Raw genomic sequence first — 20,401 nt, 5'->3', positions numbered from 1 at the left:
TGTGAAAGGGGCCTAACACGCCTTGGATACAAGTTCTTGGATGGTTTCCCTATGGAGCCACCCTATGGACCATAGGGGAGCCACCAAGAACTTGTATTCAAGGAGTACTAGAAGATTTTGTTTATGTTTTATGTGCAGCTTTTGTGTGTTTTGTATGTATTTTGATATGTATACATGTGCAATATTAATTATATAATAAATATTTTTGATACTTTTTACAAAAATTGAGTACCATTATAGCCCTTGTATTTAGGTTGTTATTGTCCATATTTTGTATATCATTGATTAGAATGAGGTACAAGACCTATATGGTCTACCAGATGAGGGTCATTGAGGCCTTTCTCCCAATTTCCTATTTTCATATTACTGTAGGGGATGGCATGAACAAAAATCACTAAATATTCCATAGTGCAATTACTTTTCTTGAAAGTGGCTGGAGAGAACTAAAAAAAAAAAAAAAGAACATGTCCTATGTAAAGCTGGCCACACGCCATACAATCTTCTTATTCAATTTTTTCTTTAGATTTACCTTCAGCTATGTAGTGCAAGGGCCTGCCTGATTGCATACAAATTGAAAGTGTTAGGTTTGACCTCCTATTATATGGTTTTGGTAAATTTTAACGAAAGTTGTATAAGAAAATTCTATAATTTATGGCCAGCTTTAGTGAATGATGGGATACTAATTAATTAATCAACAGGATACAGGTTTAGCCTGTTCAGCTGGGTGACGTGTTTCCTATGGACTTGACTTGACTTGGCTTGGTTGTGGTTGCCCAGGAGAGAAGGGAGTGATTACTGCTTGCTGCTGGTGCTGGATCTCCTGGTAATTTGGATGTGTGTGATGGTGAACGATCTATGGCAGGAATGTTGCAGATTTGTCCCTAACTGAACAATCTATGGCTGCAATTTTGCAGATTTATCACTAACTGAATATTCTGTGGCTGGAATGTTGAATAAGTAAGGAGCTGAAAAGTCTGTTAATCTAGTGTGAGTAACCTAAAGCTCTTTTTACACTAGTGCTATTTCATATGTGACAGAATTGCATGGCATTGTTTTCAGCTTGGCTTACACCTAAGCAGGTTGTGATTGATGTATGTGTTTTTTTGTTTTTTTTTTCTCACATCTTTGATGTGTTTTTGGGGGGTGTCTGTTGCCTTGTGGGAGAAACCAGCTGAAATGCATCAAAAACGCAAGCACTGCCTTTTTGATGCATTTCCATTGAAGTCTATGAAAACAAAAATAAAACCTGCTGCAGGAAAAAAAAAAAGTCCCTGGCCCTTTCCTAAAAACACACCTGTGGAAAGAGCACAGATGTGAACATAACCCATAGGAAGCTATGTCAGATGGACTGTAGTGCACTTCTGCACTGAAAAAATGCATAGGTGTGAACCAGGCCTTCAGTGGTGCCTGTTCTCATTGCAACTCAGCAAGGTGCGATTTATGCAAAAGGTTTCTGTACTAGTTTGGTGTGATTCCAGGAAGGTTGCCACCTCATCCCTTTAAACCCGACCACATGAATTACACAGGTGCTAAGGCTAATTTTTAATGCAGATAAGGCACCAAGTGAGTTTAATTATCCCCTTATTCAGCCACAGAACCTGTGTCATTTTAGTTAGTAGTTTTTAAAGGGATGAGGTGGCAACCCTAGATTCCCGTGCAATTATGGCCCAGTAGAATAGGCGAACTGCATCCAAGTTGCAACCGAAATACACTGGTCAGTTGCAATACTTTTTTTTTTTTTTTCCCCTCCCCCAACTCGTTTCCAGTACATGTGCACAAAACTGTGGCAGAAAAGTGTCAATCTGCAGTATCCTCTATGAAAATACTTCTGTATGCATGTCTAGCTTTTCCAAAGAGTTTGATCCTTCAGCTTAGAAATTGCCATTTGGAGAGGCTCCAATGCTGTGTGTGCGTTGATAAACATACTGTAGGTTTAACTAAGCAAACCAAAAGCCCACCACACGATCCTTCATGCTGTTCTCATCAGTTGGGATACCTTAAAATGCATTATTATAAGGCAGCCCATTCGTTTGATTGGGCTGCCAATATGCCGTGACAGATCTAAGATCATGCATGCTGTATTTTCCACTAAGGCCTGATTCACACCTATGCCTTTTTAGTGCTCCCCCCCCCCCCCCATTTTGCAGATTTGCACTACAGTCCATTTAACATGGTTTCCTATGGACCACATTCTGTAGTGCAAAAAGCACTAAAAATGCATTGGTGTGAATTGGGCCTTAAGCAGTGCTACTAATGCACTGTTGTGCGCTGCCATTCATTTTTAATGGCATCCCAATACATGAAGGTTGTTACCACAACACATTGGTGCCAATAGACTACTCAGGTGTAGTTTACCACGTAAGTTCCATTTTTGATGTAAAATTCACTTTTTTTTTTTTTTTTTTTGTACAAAGTGGGGGTTGTTCAGAACCTGTTGTAGTCTTGTTGAGAATTTCCCTCACCTCCTGACTCAGGTCCTGGTCAGCCTTATTAAGGCTCATTTGCACTTGCAATTGGGCAGGGTGCAGTCAGGGCTGCCATCGGGGGGGGGATGTACAACTGTAAGGGGCCTGCCTGGGCCAGAAGAAGGCAGGACGGGTGAAGGGGAGCCGTGTTGTGCACTATAGAAACAATCTCACAGCTTCTGCTGCTCTGTGTCATTTGAGCTCAGACGTTGAGCTCTTTACTGCCACCTCTGGCTACTATGTGCATGTACACCCCTCGAGTGAGCTGCCTGTACTGTACGTCTCTGTGTCGGCAACATCTCAGCTTTGTGAAAACGAGCTGGGACTAGGTAGGAAGATTTCAAGTAGGGGCAGTGAAGGAAAGGGAGAAGGCTGTTTGTGTACATGGAGGGGACTTGTGTGTTTACAGAGATATATATATATTTATTTCGGGGGGGGCAGGGCTAAAGCTGTGTAAGGGGCCCAATATTTTCTGACGGCTGCCTTGAGCGCAGTAAAAACCCCTTTGCTGAGCTGTACCACGCCTCATCACTGCCCTCCTGAAGAGCAATCCAAATGCATATCACTGCTCAGAAAGCAGGTGTGAACGAGCCCTAATAATAATAAAAAAAAAAAAAAAAAAAAAAAAAACCTGACATAAGTGCTATTCTTTCCAAAATTTTAAAGTGGTATTAAACCCAAAACTTAAAATGTAATATTACAGCTTAAGCTTAACCGTGCTGTGGTGGCTGCATCACTTTTTTTTTTTTTTTTTTTTTTTTTCCCCCCCCTCTGTCTTCACCTGATGATCTGGACAATACCTTTTGTACAGCAGTATAGGGAGAAGTTCCCAGTACTAGCTGTCACTGGGGTTTATTTACTAGAGCTGGAGAGTGCAAAATCGGGCTCACTTCTGCAGAGAAACCAATCAGCTTCCAGGTTTTATTGCCAAAGCTTAATTGAACAAACTGAAGTTAGAAGCCGATTGGCCACCATGCACAACTGCACCAGATTCTGAGTTTTAGTAAATAATAATAGATTCAGTTTTAGTAAATAAACCCCACTGTTTGAAATCAGCGCAGCTGTCAGCTCTGTGTGTGAATGAGCTACAAGCCCCGTGGTAGTTCATGGATTCTTCCTGTCAGTATATCTGCTTTCATGTATAGGATGTACAGGCACACAGATGCACTGATAGATCTGCAGGAGACCTGCATGGCACCAGTGATTTGCTGATCACTGGTGCAATGCTTTACAGGCTCAAAAAAATAAATATTTACTTAAGTGAACTTTTAAGGCTGGGTTCACACTGCCGCACGGAGTGGCTCACAGCAGGGGTCCGGTGCGTCCCCCGTTCACCAGTTCAGGTCCGATTTTTAGTCTGAACTTTTTGTCTGAATTCAGACCTGAAACGGACCAGCAGACACACAGGGCTCCTGTGCAATTCACACCGGAGTCACTCCGGAGACGTGTGTACCGGCTTCATAGGGAGCCGGTCACAATCCCCTGACATGCGAATTGAATGCGGAGAAACCCACATCCATAATTGCATAGTTAGGTTGAAAAAAGACACGTCCATCTAGTTCAACAAAAAAAAAAAAATACAATCCCATATACACAATCCTATACCCACAGTTGATCCAGAGGATGGCAATAAACCCCAGCAAAGCATGATCCAATTTGCTACAGCAGGGGAAAAAATTCCTTCCTGATCCCCCAAGAGGCAATTCGCAATAGTGTGAACACAGACTAAAACTAAACTCAGGGGACAAAAAACATTTATCCTTGCAGTTGCACCCCCTCCTTACTGCAAGTGTTAACAGCTCATTTTGCCAAAGAGATTAGGCATTGGGTGATATACTTGCTGTATTCCTAGTAACTTGTCCACTGACAGATGTTGATGTCACAATGGTACACTATTGCAGATATTCTTGCCTTATTCCTTGCTCCTGCAAACTTCATCCTCTTCTTGCGGTCAGTCGATTCAGACAGTATTCCACGATTCCCCCCTCCTGGACCAGTTTCTCTGTTTTGTTTTATAGAAAGCTAATCCAGATTTGTAGTCAGTCTTCACTTGGAAATGTGATAATCCTAACTACCAAGACCTGAGGTGTGCCTTGGCCTGACTGGTCAGTATGCCTAAAAGAGGGCATACCCTGAATGAATATGAATGAAATGTAAATGATGAAATAAAAGTATGTGGGAACCCAGAAATGATCCGACGATCCTGACGAAAATCCAGAAAAGGGTTTGGGATGAGCCTAATAAGGAAGGTAAACCTGGACATGAGAACGAACTGTTCATGGTGAGAGAAAGTATGGGGAAGGGAGAAAGAGCTGACGAGAGGAATATTGCAGAGGACGTATGCTTAAATCCGATACCGTGCCTGCGGTACAGAAATGACCACGAACCCCTAGCTTGTCCCTCTATTCTAAACCTGGAGAAGTTGTGAGCGTAGCAAAAGGGAATTGCCTAGAGCACTAACTGGTAACTGAGTCAAGGGTAGGAGACCGGTAGTCTGAAACGCCACGAAACCTGGCCAGTAACTGGTAGCCGTGCCAAGAGAACATCCCTGACTACCCTTGTCATGGCTTGAGAGGGTGAGTTGCAAAAATTGGACAGACTAACAGGAGTTTGTGGGGGCCTGAAATGCTGGTCACCTGATAGATACTTGATAGTGTTGGCAGATGGCCAAAACGCAGAGGCAATATGCAGCGAAAAGCCAGAGACATGAACCTATGAAACCTACCCACCCTTGGTAGAAGCCCTCGGAATACTCTAGATAAAGAACCATAGGCTAGATCGGTTGCCTGAGACCAGGCTAGCCCCTAGTTCCACATGCCACAGTGAAGAAATGCCAACATCGCCTGTAGGTGCATGGAGAAGAGCCGGAGCTGGGGTCATAGCTGACACCTCCACTCCAGCCGAGCGGGCTATGACCCCCTCCATCCTGTCTAACAATTATGGCATGGACGTAAGAGCACATTAAGTACCGCATGAAACTGGGTTAAGAATCCTGCATAGAAACATGTACTGCTGGTGGATGGAAGAGGTTGGGACGGAGTTGGGAATAACAACCTAAAAATACTGCCCCCCCCCCCCCCCCCCCCCAGCTGAGGCCGGTAAAGGAGTACACCAGAGATAAAACTCAGCAATGAGTCTGGTATGGTCCCACCCCTACCTGATGGGGTGCTACCATGCACTGAACCCTCATGCGACGATGGAGAGATGAATGCGAATTTGTTGCTTCCGGAATGCGCATCATGCCCTGAACTAAGGAAACACAAACTAGAGAAAAGAGGACAACCAACCCATGAACAACACCCCTTCGTACTTGATAAGTAGGAGGATGTAGGTGCAGAAATGACAAGACCAACAACGCGTGAATGTGAACCTAATAACAACACCACCCTAGTGTATGCAGTAAGCGAGCCCGAGCAACCTGCAGCGCCAAGACAGGCAATTAAAAATGAACACTCAGGGCTGATGTACCCACAGACTGTGGTGGGTAGTAGTAAAGGTGTATTGGTGAACGTGCATGTATGACGTATGGTATACGGGCGAGAAGATTGTGGGACGACAATCAATTAAAAACGAAACCTCAGCCCGTATGGATCCGTAGACAGACATGACAGACCCTGGATGTGAGCCCTAGCTAACAGAAATGCTACGACAGATAAGAGAGACAGGTAGCAACTGAAACTCTCAGGGCTGGTGTACCCACAGACCATGGTGGGTAGTCGAGCCATTGTGATGAAATGAACGTGTGTTATGGGCGAGAAGATTGTGGTCAAACATTTAGAAACGAAACCTCAGCCTGTATGGATCTGTAGACATGACAGACCCTGGATGTGAGCCCTAGCTAACAGAAATGCTACGACAGGCATGCTACGACAGATAAGAGACAGGTAGCAACTGAAACCCTCAGGGCTGGTGTACCCACAGACCGTGGTGGGTAGTCGTACAGTTGTAATGAAATGAACGTGGATTGTATGAAGTATGTAACATGGGTAAGAAGATTGTGGTCAAACATTTGAAAACAAAACCTCAGCCCGTATGGATCCGTAGACGTGACAGACTCTGGATGTGAGAACTAGCTGACAGGAATGCTACGAACTAAAAGCTACGACAGGACATTGCTACGAAAGAACGCTACCCAGAAAACTGCTACGAGAGGAAAAATCGCTACGAATGAAAACTACACAGGAAAATCGATACGAATGAAATTACACAGGGAAAACGCTACGACAGGAAAACGCAACGAATGAAAGCTACACGGGAAAATACTGCAACAGGAAATCGACAGAAATGCTATGACAGGAAAAACGCTACGAATGCAGCTACACAGGAAAATGTTACGACTGGAAAATCGCTGCGAATGAATGCTATACAGGAAAATGCTATGACAGGAAAAAACCGCTACGAACTAAATGCTATGACAGGAAATGCTACGAATGACAGCTACAAGGGAAAATCCTGCGACAGAAAAATGCTACGAACAACCTGCTACAACAGGAAAATCGATACGACAGGAAAATTGCTACGAATGAAGCTTCACAGGAAAATCGATATGACAGGAAAACGCTATAACGAAAAGCTACGACCGGAAATGCTACAATGGAAATGCTGTGACAGGAAAATCGCTACGACAGGAAAAATCACTATGAACGAAAAGCTAGGACAGGAAATGCTATGAATGAAACCTACACGGGAAAATGCTGTGACAGGAAACGCTGTTATGAACCCACTGTGACAGAACCGCTATGACAGGAAAATACCATGACCGAACCACTGTGCCTGACCTGCTACAACTGGAACCCGCTTGTGACTGAGCATGCAGTGACTGAACACATGACAGCACCTGCTGATGTTTTGGAGCAGGCCATCTGTTACCCAGAATCCACAGAACGCCAGAGATCAAGCTCGTGGTGGGTGTCTGTACTATGACCTCAGCAGCATCAGCCCACTCACACCTTCTGCTAGCGCAACATGTTACAGGCACCGGGGGAATGGTGGGCAAGTATGGAAAAGGAACCCCCCCCCCCCCCCCCCCCCAGAAAGATCCAGGGGATGGTCTCTGCTGGCCTGACTTTGAAGGGAAGGGTCCCGGGGCCATATGGCTGCTCTGTTACTACCTGGCAGGTCAACGAGCAGAAACAATCATGCGGCCAGTGAAGTATTGCAGTGTCCTGACCTGTGTATGATTGGCTCCGATCAGCAGATGACCAAACTGTGAAGTAAGGAGCACCATGACGGGGAGAAGCGGGCGGACGGCCCCCTCGTGAAGCCAGAACTGCACAAGGAGAGAGGAGCGATCACCACCCCCCCCCCCACCACCACCACCACCCCAGAAACACCGGGAGAAGCGGACGGAAAAGTGAAGGATTCAAGCCCACCAATAGAACAAACCAGTGGCTGAAAATTTTAAGGTTGGAGCCATCGCACTTGCGACTGGGCCCTGCCGTTCTGCCGATGTGAGGGGACCCCAAGACCCAGCATCTCCCCCTGCACCTCTGGCTGTCAGTTTGGGATGCAGTGGGGGGAGTGGGAGGCGGTGATCGGCAGCTCTATGGTTCCCGCGGGGCTAGTAGTTCTCTTCCCGAGTATATACAGTGGAGAGGGGAGGGGCCTCTGGCCCGGGAATGTATCATTTTTATTCTCCAATGTAGAAATGAGTCGCTCTGCTTGTACATTTAAAATACATGCTCCGGGTCAGAGGCCCCTCCCCTCTCCACTGTATACACTCGGAAGGAGAACTACAAGCCCCAGGGGAGATGCCGATCGCCTCCCCCACCCCCCCAGAGATGAGCTGGGGGTTGGAGATACACAGACAGCGGAGACCAGACAGGTACAGGGGAACCTCTAGAAGGGGGGGGGGGGGCAGCTGTCTGATGACCCTGATGTAAGGAGGGCACTCTGGGGACACTGATGTATGAGGGTCTCTCTGGGGACCCTGATGTAAGGAAGGGGTTCTCTGGGGACACTGATGTATGAGGGTCTCTCTGGGGACCCTGATGTAAGGAAGGGGTTCTCTGGGGACCCTGATGTAAGGGCGGATCCGCACTCAGAGATATATATATATATATATATATATATATATATATATATATATATATATATATATATATATATATATATATAAAATGTATGTGCGTATGACCTTCTTTACTTCACTGCTATGGGCTCTAGCCTGAGATTTTTTTTGTAGACCTACAGTAGCAACGCCCATGGTGGGGGCCCTTCATGGTTTCTTGCATCGGACCCTGAAGATTCTAGTTACGCCTCTGGAACAAACAATGCGAGTGGTCACAGAACGGCATTCAGAAATGACCGGCTTGCTGATATGAATGTTCCTGGAACCACACAGCCTGTTTAAACCCCTGAAGACCCACACTGATGTGTGTGTGTGTGTGTATTGCACATGGTGTCCGGGCACTAGCGGCGTGGCCCTAAGCAGGTGAATGGGCAACGCTTAGCAGGCAGTACTGCCTGCCAAATGTTGCAACATGCGGACACCCCCATCCGCTGCCTCTGCAGCACAAGGGGGAGTGATTGGGGCAGCAAACGCTGTGCAGCAACATCCATGACAGGCCCCCTGAGCCAAGGTCCCCTGGGATCGAAACCCCCCCCCCCCCCCCCCCCCCCCTGCTGAGCTTAGGCCGGCACCTGAGCGGGACGGGTGGCATCTGAAGCGGGCCCTCCGTAGATGCCACCCGCACCTAGCGGAACCGCATTCACCGGGAGAGGGAAAGGACGAGATTCCTGCAGCCGACTGTGCTACTGCTAAGCTAGCCGAAGACCGGAAGTGACGTGTGGCTAACCCAGAAATGATCCGACGAAGGATCTGATGGAGGAGGAATATATAGCCCTCAGAATCCTCCTACAAATCCATTTTTGTTAACCAATGAGAATGCATTTCTTTTAGGGCCCTTTCACACTGGGGCGGTTTGCAGGCGCTATTGCGCTAATAGCGCCTGCAAACCGACCCGAGACAGCTGCTGCTGTCTCTCCAGTGTGAAAGCCCCGAGGGCTTTCACACCGGATCGGTGCGCTAGCAGGACGGGAAAAAAGTCCTGCTAGCAGCATCTTCGGAGCGGGGAAGGAGTGGTGTATACACCGCTCCTTCCCTGCTCCTGCCCATTGAAATCAATGGGACATCGCAGTATTTCGCTGGCAAAGCACCTCTGCAGCACTTTGGGGTGGTTTTTAACCCTTTCTCGTCGGTATTTGGCCCCTAGCGGGGCAGTTTTACCCCCCGCTAGCGGCCAAAGACTGACGCTATGCCGCCCCCGTGTGATAGGGGCCTTAGTGACGTTATAAGGGAATGTGCTTCCTGGTTTTTAGTGTAGAGTTTAGGAGACACAGCTGATTTTACACTCCTGTTTGCAGCTACGGCACAAAACTGTCAGTCTTCATTGTGGCTGAGCCCATGGCAGGAAACATAAATAACCTGTTTGTAACCATGGGATGTGTGTGTGTGTGTGTGTGTGTGTATGTGTGCGCGCGCGTGTTTGTTTTTTTTTTTTTTTTTTTTCTTGCTGATGAATAGGGATCGGCCAAACACCCCCCCCCCCCCCCCCCCCCCCGTTTCGGTTCACACCAGAACACCTTGAACAGGCAAAAAGTTCTAAAAAGCAGGCAAACTCTGTTAAAGTCGATGAAACACGAACATCAAAAATCCTCATTTTAAAGGTTTATATGAAGGTTATTGCCATAAAGTGTTCGGGGACCTGGGCACTGCCCTAGGGGGACATTATTATTATAACAAACTATTGTTTTTAAAGGAGCAGTGATTTTAACCACTTGTCGACTGCCGCACACAGATGTACATTGGCAGAATGGCACAGGCAGGCAAATGGGCACACAGGTACGTCCCTTTAAATTTGCCGCTTTGAAATTCGATGTTCTTTGGCTGCCCGCGATTGTGGTGTGGAGAGGAAGAACGGGAGATGCATATGTAAACAAGGCATTTCCCAAGTCTCCCTGTGATCGGGAGCAGTGATCGCTTTCACATCCTAGGTAGCCCCCCCCCCCCCCCCAGTTAGAATCACTCCCTAGGACAAACCTAACCCCTTCATCACCCCCTAGTGGTTAACCCCTTCCCTGCCAGTGTCATTTACACAGTAATCAGTGCATTTTTATAGCACTGATCCCTGTTTAAATGGTCCCAAAATAGTGTGTGTGTGTGTGTGTGTGTATATATACGCTTATTGCTATATAAATTTATTTTTTTTTTTTTTACCAAAAATATGTAGAAGAATACATATTGGCCTAAACTGAGGAGACTTTTATTTATTTTTTTTTGTTTATAGCGCAAAAAATAAAAAAACACAGAGGTGATCAAATACCACCAAAAGAAAGCTCTATTTATGGGAAAAAAGGACGTCAATTTTGTTTGGGTACAACGTTACACGACCACGCAACTGACAGTTAAAACGCAGTGCCGAATCGCAAAAAAATGGCCTGGTCATTCAGCAGCCAAACCTTCCAAGGCTGAAGTGGTTGATGCTTAAAGTGAAACATTAAAAATGAACGATTCCTTTAAATATCGTGCCTGGGGGGTCCCCTTAGTCTGCCTGTAAAGTGGCGCAGCTGTACAAGTTTTATAGAACATGCCGCAGCAATAATGACAATTCTAAAGAAAAAAGGTTTCATTTAAACTGCGGGGTCTATGGGTGGGGGGCTTATTTAAATCTGGAAGCCCCCTTTAAGGAGGCCCCCAGATCCCGCCCCTACCCTTCACCAAAAAAGTGTCAAAGTAAAAACAATAAGAGACCGTTTTTGGGGGGCGTGACCGGAAGCCGACCTTGATGGACGCTTGATCTCCTAGCTCCAGCAGCCCGCGGCAATATAAGCAATTTGGGGGTCGAAAAATCATCCCCACATGGGCAGATCGCGGACCACCCGATCCTCAAGGTACAGGGGTACATCCCAACCCCCTCCGGGGACCTCCTACGGACCTCCGTTCCTTCTTTCTCCAACAAGAGAGCGTTCCGGCCGGAGGATCCAAGATGGCGCCGATCACACAGGCACAGGGAGGACAGATCTCTCCACGAGACCAACAGCCGCAGCCCACACAGCAGCGAGCGCACGCCGAATCCTCTCCAGCGATGACAGGCTCGGTGTCTCCAGCTACACACATAGGACCGGTGAGTCCATCTACCTCCCCCGACCCCCAGGCCTGGCAGACACGTGCACCGCAGCCATCCGGACCACCCACCTCCTCACAGCACTATACTCAGTGCTCGGCGGCATTTCCATGGCTGCTACGCGCAGCATCAGACCCCTACCTTCAGGACCAGTCTCCTCTATCCCCAACACCGTCAGCTCTCTCCCAGGACTTTCCACCCCTTCCAGGCCCCGCTCGCCCATCAGCGGAGCTGCATCTCACACCAGGGGGAGAGGATGGGACACCATGGGCCATGGCAGCGTCTTCCCCCCCACCCAAGACGCAGAGACTTTCCAGATCCGGAGACAATGGTGGCTCTAAACAGCTGCCCTCTAACATCCTCACATACGCACAAAAGGCCAGCACCCCCCCATGTTCCTCAACAGCTACCCACCATGAGGGACCCCCCCAACTGCCGCAGGCCCTGATGTGGACTGAACCGTGGGATCCCCTTGTTCCAGGATCCCATCGGTCACCCGAGGCGGGTTCATTTAGCCCACGCTCCCCCCCTCCGGCACCAGCCTCACCAGACCACCGAGTGGGCCATATGCATGACCAATATATACCACCCTCATGGCACGCTTATTTCCAAGCGATGCCCACCAAACAGGACTTCAAACAACTCATAGAGGATGTCAAATCAACCTGCCGTTCTGAAATCCAGGTCCTCCAAACGGGACTTAAACATTTAGCAGATAGAGTAGAAATGGCGGAGGAGGAGATCCAGGAAACCAAGTTAGCAGTCCACAGAACACAGCTCCAAGGAACGGAGCACCGTTCTCTCCTTAGAGATATGCAAAGGCACATAGAAGACCTGGACAACAGGGGGCGCCGCAACAACATCCGAATAAGAGGTGTCCCGGAGCCAGAGGGCAGCGAAGACCTGCAAACCACTTTGCAAACCATTTTCAACAACCTATTGGGAGACCCCCCCCCCCCCTACGAAACATATAGAAATGGACAGAGCCCACCGAGCACTGCGACCTAAAGGCCCCGCATCAAAACCAAGGGATATCATTTGCAGAATCACCTCTTACCCCCTCAAAGAATCCATCATGAGACAAGCACGAATAACACGCAAAATCACCTTTGCTGGGACACAAATTCAGCTCTACCCTGACCTGTCCTGGATCACCCTACAGAAACGAAGACTTCTTCAACCACTGTTACATGAGCTGCAAAACAAAGCAATCCCCTATAGATGGGGTTTCCCCTTCACTCTCACAGCAAAGCTACAGGAAACCTCCGCAGTTCTGCGATACCCCGAAGATCTCCGAGTATTCTGCAACATCCTGGAAATACAACCCCCTCAGCTACCGGAATGGGACTTAGTAACCATCTCCCCATCACCGCCTACAGTCTGGCAGAAAGTATCTTCCTCTAACCGGCCTCGAAACCCAGAAATACCCCGCAAGCCTGCCAAACCCAGAAGCTGATCAACATCACTGTTCTACCACAGTCCACACCAAGCTACAAGACGTGATTAACTTAACGTACTGACTTATCATGCCCAGGACTAAACATTTGGTCAAACATACTAGCTCAGTACCCCCCAAATTGCCCCTACGCCACAGTTCACATAAATACCAAGGGCTTGCTGTGATCGGGCTCCGAGAGAGTAGACGCATTACCGTTTGTCTCCCCCCCCCCCCCCCCCCCCACTCCTGATTTTTAGTTCAGGAAGTTATATAAGTGTTTTATATTTTTACATTGGTTACGGATCCCCTGGTGGCCCCCCCCCGGCCGCCCCAATAGAGCGACCGGCGGACGGACACTTGGGATTCCGTGTTACTTAGGCCTATTGGCCACTTATAGTTTGCTAATGTATGCGTTCTATCACCACTTGGTCTTACTTAACCTTTTTTTTTCTTTCCCAGCCCTCTCCCTCCTCTTCCCCTTACTGTAGGAATCAACTTCGCGCAGCGGTGTGGGTGAACGGTCCTGGTTTCCTCCCGGATGGTGTCGGCTCCTGGTCCTCTGTCCTCAGGCCCTGGTGCTCCATCACTAGGTAAGCAAACGCACACCTACCCACATGTAATTAGATGGCAAAGATACTATCCCTAAATGTACATGGCCTGAACTCCAACAGAAAAAGGCATCTGGCACTGCGGGAGTTCAGACAGTCGGGAGCTGATGTCATAATGGTACAGGAGACACATTTCAATAAGGAAAGCTCGTTCGCATTCGCCTCCAAATACTTCCCGCAGGTGTACATCTCATCTAGCACCCAAAAAAAAGCAGGAGTGGCTATATTATTCAAAAAGGGAACCCCCCTTCACTTGCACAAACCATTACTCCGACCCTAGGGGCCACTTTATCATTCTACAGGGGCACTGGCATACACAACCTATCACGCTGTGCGTGGTATACGCGCCTAACACTGGACAACATAATCTCCTCTCGAAAATATATAAGCGTATTTTCAAGTCAGCCCCCGGAGTCTTAGTGGTGGGGGGAGATTTCAATCTTGTACAATCAGCAACTGTCGATCGCCAGGTGGTGGGCTCCAAGGTATCTCCACCAGGTGTCCTTCGGGGCTCTAGACTGTTTCGACAAATCTCCAGACGCTATGCGCTCTTTGATGCCTGGAGGACCCTTCACCCAGGAGATCGGCAGTATACATTTTACTCCGCCCCCCACCATACACACTCCCGAATAGATTACTTCTTTGTTAACAACCACACACTCAGACTTACACGAAAAGCCCAAATACTTCCCATCTCGTGGTCGGATCATGCCCCGATTCTACTAGAGCTAGAACTAGACAATCCCAACCGTAAACCCTACAACTGGAGGTTTAACACATTTCTCCTTCAACACCTCCCTTCCCAAGTCGAACTAAATACCACCTTAAACCACTACTTCATTGAAAACACGCCGGATATATCACCAACCACCCTCTGGGAGGCCCACAAGGCTGTCCTGCGAGGTAAATGCATAGCCTTGTCCTCCGCAATGAAAAAAGATTCCCTAGCCGCAAAGCTAAAAACTGAGCAGGACCTTAGAATGTTTGAACGCAAACTTCAAGCCACCCCTTCCATATCCTTGCTTCGGAAGGTCATTAGCCTTCGCTCAACCCTGAAGGAATTCGCTTTAGGCCAGGTAGAAAAAGCACTGACAAGACTAAAGCAATTATTCTACGATAAAGGTAACAAAGCACACTCCCTTTTAGCTAACAAACTGCGGGACAAATTCCACATGCAGACACCACATCAGATTAAAAATAAATCGGGGCATATAGTCTCCCACCCCAAAGAAATAGCTCAGGTTTTTGCGGACTTCTATAAACACTTATACAATAACCCAGACATACCTAGCAATCCCCCCTCCCCCGACCTGTCTAACAAAATGCGAGAATACTTAGAACGCAGTGGAATTCCCCATTTAACATCCTCCGACCTACTGACCCTGAACACACAGATTACGGATGAGGAAATAGAGATGACCATTAAATCCCTCCCGTCCCATAAAGCCCCGGGACCCGACAGATTCCCATACGAATACTACAAGACATTTCTCCCCATACTGCTTCCACATATGAACAAGGTCTTTCATGCCTTTCTTCACAAGGCCGATATACCACCGGACATGCACCGTTCTTTTATCACCTTAATTCCTAAACCAGACAAAGACCCTTCCCTCTGCACCAATTACAGACCCATTGCATTACTGAACTCTGACCTTAAAATTTTCACCAAACTACTTTCCAATCGCCTAAACCAGATTCTCCCCTCACTGGTCCATAAAGACCAGGTAGGGTTCGTCCCGATGCGTCAGGCTGGCGACAATACCAGAAAAATTATAGACCTGGTGGAGGTGGTGAATAGAGAACACCAGGCGGCATTGTTGCTCAGTTTAGACGCAGAAAAAGCGTTTGACCGCTTGGGATGGCCCTTTCTATTTGCCACTCTACAATTCATGGGCTTTCGAGGTCCCTTCCTACAGGCGATCAGACATTTATACACAGGCCCAACATCCCAAGTCAGGACCCCCTTTGCATTATCCCCTACATTCTCAGTGGCGAACGGGACCAGGCAAGGATGCCCACTCTCGCCCCTGCTATTTGCACTCTGCGTCGAACCCCTAGCCGCATCCATTAGGAGAAACCCAGACATACGGGGAGTATCAGTTAGAGGGAGAGAGTTTAAAATCTCCCTCTTTGCAGATGATATCATACTCTCATTGACTCAACCTCATATCACTCTTCCAATCCTGCAAACAGAACTAGATCGCTTTCGCGCGCTTTCAGGGTATAAGATAAATGCATCAAAATTGGAGGCCCTCCCAATTAACATCCCTCCTAACGAGGTCTCACTTTTAAAATCTAACTTTCCATTCACATGGAAAATAAATTCCCTGAAATATCTAGGCATATTTATTACACCCAAATTTAGTACCATATACCAAGAAAATTTCCCATCACTGTTCCGATCTATAAGATCCTCACTGACCCAATGGAAAAAGCACCACATCTCTCTATTAGGTCGAATAGCCTCAATAAAAATGACTATCCTCCCAAGGCTTTTATATCTCTTCCAAACACTACCCATACCAATCCCGATTGCCCATCTGAAAAAACTCCAATCTGATCTATTACATTTCACATGGAATTACAAAAGGCACAGGGTCCCGAGATCGGTGCTGATGGCATCCCGCAATGAAGGGGGATTGGCGTTCCCTAATATTATTAAATATTATTACGCAGCTCAATTGCGAGCGATAGCCTCCTGGTATACCCACAAATCTTATAATAAATGGACCGAAATTGAAAAGTTATGGCTTGCTCCCATACATCCAAATAACCTGCTGTTGAGTGCGAATGCGGACGTAGCCCCTGAGCGTATGCTGGGTCCCATGTCCCACTTGAGACGGCTGTGGCGCACTCCGGCCCCCAAACATAGTCTCTCCTCAGATAGATCGCTCCTGACCTCTTTTATCTGTAACCCCAAAGTGCCGGATAGTCTAACCTACCAAATGTCACATCATTGGACAGCCCGGAACTTGTTCCACTATGGGAACCTGGTGGACCCTAGAACAAGGAAACTGCTGCCATTCGGTGAACTACAAACTAAACATGACCTCCCCAAACAGGCACTCTACGGGTATCTACAAATCCGGCACTATGCACTCACTATTACACCCACCCTACAATTTTCACCACCATCAGCGTTTGAAACAACAATCTTGGCGGGCAATAATCAGAGAGGGCTCATATCGAGCATATACAAGATCTTGAACGTCTTCTCAGAGGACAGCCAGGGTAAACACTTGTATATGACTAAATGGGAGGGGATCCTTGGGGAGGAACTCCCGATCTCGCAATGGCAGATAATCTGGAATCAAACAGCGAAGAGTTCAATGTGTTCTTTATACAAAGAAAACTCCTATAAAATCCTCTTCCTGTGGTATATGACCCCAGATGTTCTCCATACCATATTTCCCAATAGTTCCGATAGATGCTGGAGATGCCAGGGAGCACCCTCCTACATATATACTGGAGCTGCCCATTGTTGACTCCTTACTGGTCCACAGTCCAGCAACTACTGGAACGCCTCCTGGACATACAGATCCAGGCTTCCCCAAAATTCTTCCTACTGGGCCTACCGCCGCCTAAACTCCCTACCCCATATAAAAAACTGGTACGTCACATACTGACGGCGGCAAGATGCCTTATAGCACTACACTGGAAGCGTTCTTTACCCCCCTCTGCTGAGGACCTGTACACTAGAATAAAGGACATAGAAGTGATGGAAAAGATGACAGCTAGAATACAAGATACATTGGAAGCACATAACAGGGTCTGGGAGCTATGGCACCTCCGGGGGGACCCACCATGACCAGGTAACACCACCGTTGATATACCTACTATATCCCCCCCCCTCTCTAACCCCCTCTCTCTCTACTACCCACCTCTTCTTCTTTATGTTATACATACCTGTGACTTCATAGCCATAGATAACTAAGTTATGATTCTGCTATTACAGTAAGATTATAAACTTGCCAGTAAATATAGTAAATGGAAGACGATGACACTTAACTGGCATTTTGCAAAACCTTAATATTGGAATATGACATTTGATTATTGACACTGTATACAAGAATTCAACATTATTGTACTACTGTTACAAATGCCAACTGTTACTGCATAATGTACTGCAAAAACGGAAAAATAATAAAAACGTTACTTGAAAAAAAAAAAAGAGACCGTTTTTGACAAGCCCTTTTAGTAAAAAAGAAAAGCTTAAAAAAAATTGTACCGCAATATAAATCCACAGTCAATCACGCCACCCGATGGACCCGAAAAATAGCAAAAGTGGAAAATGCTCTGCCTCCATAAGAGACCTCCCGCCAACTGCTCTCTCTTCACTTTGACAGCTCTTATATAGGCAAGGGTGGGGCCAGTGACAAAACCGGGTGACCCCTCACCTTTCTGATGTCATGTTATAAACTCTGCACTGATCACTTTCCGAAGCTCCCCGAACTGCTTACCGTTTTCACCAGCGCACCCGACCAAGGATCCAGCGGGGTGCGGCTGACTGGTCACAGAGGCATTGAGAGACTTGATTGCCTCTATGGTCTTGGAGGGCCGGAGCAACATGACGTCACTTCCAGTCTAGGGTGAAAGTAAAAACTTCTTTTGAAAAAAAGAAAAAAAAAAAAATCATCTTTTCCTGGTAAAGGAGAGATTTGGGATCTCTCCATAAAGAGGACCTGTCATCCTTATTTCTACTACAAGGGATGTTTACATTCCTTGTAATAAAAATAAAAGTAATAAAAAAAAAAAAAAAAAAAAAAAATGAAAGGGACAGTGTAAAAATAAAGAAAAAAAAAAATGTAAGCACCCCCATCCCTCTGTGCTCGTGTGCAGAAGCGAATGCATACGCAAGTCGCGCACGCATATGTAAATGGTGTTCGCAGCACATGTGAGGTATTGCTGTGAACGTTGCCACAAGAGCAAAAATTCTAGCGCTAGACCTCCTCTAATTTTAAACTGGTAACCTGTAAAAACATTTTAAAGCATCGCCTATGTAGATTTTTTTTAAGTACTGTAGTTTGTCGCTTCTTTATGAGCGTGCACAATTTTTTAATGTTATCTACGGCTTTTTAGATGTACAGGGGGTTTTTTTTTTGTTTTTTTTTTTTTTTGTTTTTGTTTTTTAGATTTTAATCATTTAGTTCACCACTAGATGGCAGTGTGGTCCTTTCTGATTGATCTAAAAATTCCTTTTCATTTACTGTATACATGTGCTTGCCAACGCATAAAAAATACAGATTGTATGAAAATTAAAATGCAGACACAATAAAGGCTGTGTTTGGAAAAGAAAAATGGCCACACAAATTCCTGTGCTCGAGTACGAACAGATTACAGTATTTTATCACCTCTAAGAATGATATCAAATTGAAAATGTTGATTTTGTTAACTGGAGAAGTTTTATGTACTCACTACAGTGTGATGGGCAGTTGTCACACAACAGTCACATGCCAGCATATAACTACTAAAGTGTTACTTCTACAACACAGCTGTGTATGTAAAAAATGTAGGCTTGAACGTTTTTAACATTGCTCCTAGAGGGGTGTGTGGGGTGTTTTTTTTTTTTTTGTTTTTTTTTTTTCCTGCCTCTAAACACCCCTGCATGTTGGCCTATGTGTCCATGCACACATCAACATTTAGAAGCAGAAACCCCCACTGCCAGCGCGTCCAAGAGCAGCGGCTTTTCAGCAGGGAAAACACTTGGGGTGTGTGTATGTGTGTAAACCTGTTTAAAATGTGCATTATCGCTAGATGCATTTTAGCACTTGCGCGTTGATTTCATTGGCCAGAATAATTTTATTATGGAATGACGCTTGACGCACTATATTCATTTACAAGCGTCAAATGTTTTTTCTGCGAAAACGCTTCTACCGGGAGGAAAAGCATCTAGGAGAGCTTGGTAAAGGCCTTGTGTGCATGAAGCCTTAGTATTGCCACTGTGGGCAGCTTATTATTGTGATGTGTCCTTGTAACCAAAACATTTTTCGATGTACTTGAGACAAAGTACTCCCCCCAAAAAAGAACAAAAAAGGAAAAAAAAATGTGTAGCTTTTAATGTAGCCACTTTAATGCCAGGTAATACAGCTACCAGCAGGGGTACATTAAAGCAGGAGATCAAGATAGATGTAGAAAGTCAGTAGCCTAAAGGTACCAATTGACAGGATAAATAACCCCCATTCTCCAAGCTTCCACACTAGTAAGGTGGAGTAGAGAAGATCTCCTCCTTACAGGAGGGAGCCCCAGTTGGGGACTACAACAAGGGGGGGCCCGTCCATTAAGGGCGCACAGATGCCACCTCCCCTATCCATACATGCGGCCCCTTTCAGGACACCGTCACATGGATTCTAATGTGGAGGCTGGCTTTATTTAAGCAATTAGAGGCAGAGGCTCTAATAGGCTTCGATATAGGGTGGGCTTGGGTCGCAGAGAGTGCGCTCTGATCCCACCCAGGTGTGTTACAACAGTGAATGTACATTCGCTGTTGTAACACTGATCCTCCTCATGGCCAATCAGGAAGCTGGCTTTGACACCGGTCACCTGATTGGCCAAAAGGACAGGCGATCCTATTGGACACCTAGGAGGAGGGGAGGAACTGGAAGCCGACCTGGAGGACAAGACTCAGCCGAGCTGCTACACGCTGCCTGCCACCTGTCGCCATGGAGGAGAGGACTCTGAGCCCAGCCGAGCTGTTATGCGCTGCCTGGGGGGGGGGGGGTAGTTGTGTGCCGCTCGGGGTGGTGAGTGGTTGTTTGCCACCCC

At 46.7% G+C, this 20,401-nt stretch overlaps 1 protein-coding gene across 2 annotated transcripts in view; it reads left to right on the top strand.

Moving 5' to 3' along the window:
* Nucleotides 1–751: 751 nt before the first annotated feature.
* LOC141132615 (NAD-dependent protein deacetylase sirtuin-3-like) overlaps nucleotides 752–20,401 on the top strand; it is an 86,921-nt gene continuing 67,271 nt past the window's right edge. Inside the window, exon 1 of one of the 2 annotated variants that reach the window (XM_073621212.1) lies at nucleotides 752–823. The gene's annotated coding sequence lies outside the window, so the exon portion shown is untranslated. Of the gene's footprint in view, nucleotides 988–20,401 lie in introns of both variants that reach the window. The other variant, XM_073621211.1, reaches the window with a different exon arrangement.

The sequence above is a fragment of the Aquarana catesbeiana genome, linkage group LG03 (genome assembly GCF_042186555.1).
Source record: "Aquarana catesbeiana isolate 2022-GZ linkage group LG03, ASM4218655v1, whole genome shotgun sequence".
Taxonomy (NCBI): Eukaryota; Metazoa; Chordata; class Amphibia; order Anura; family Ranidae; genus Aquarana; species Aquarana catesbeiana.
The sequence above is the reverse complement of the archived record's forward strand: the minus strand, read 5'-3'. Positions and strand labels throughout refer to the sequence as shown.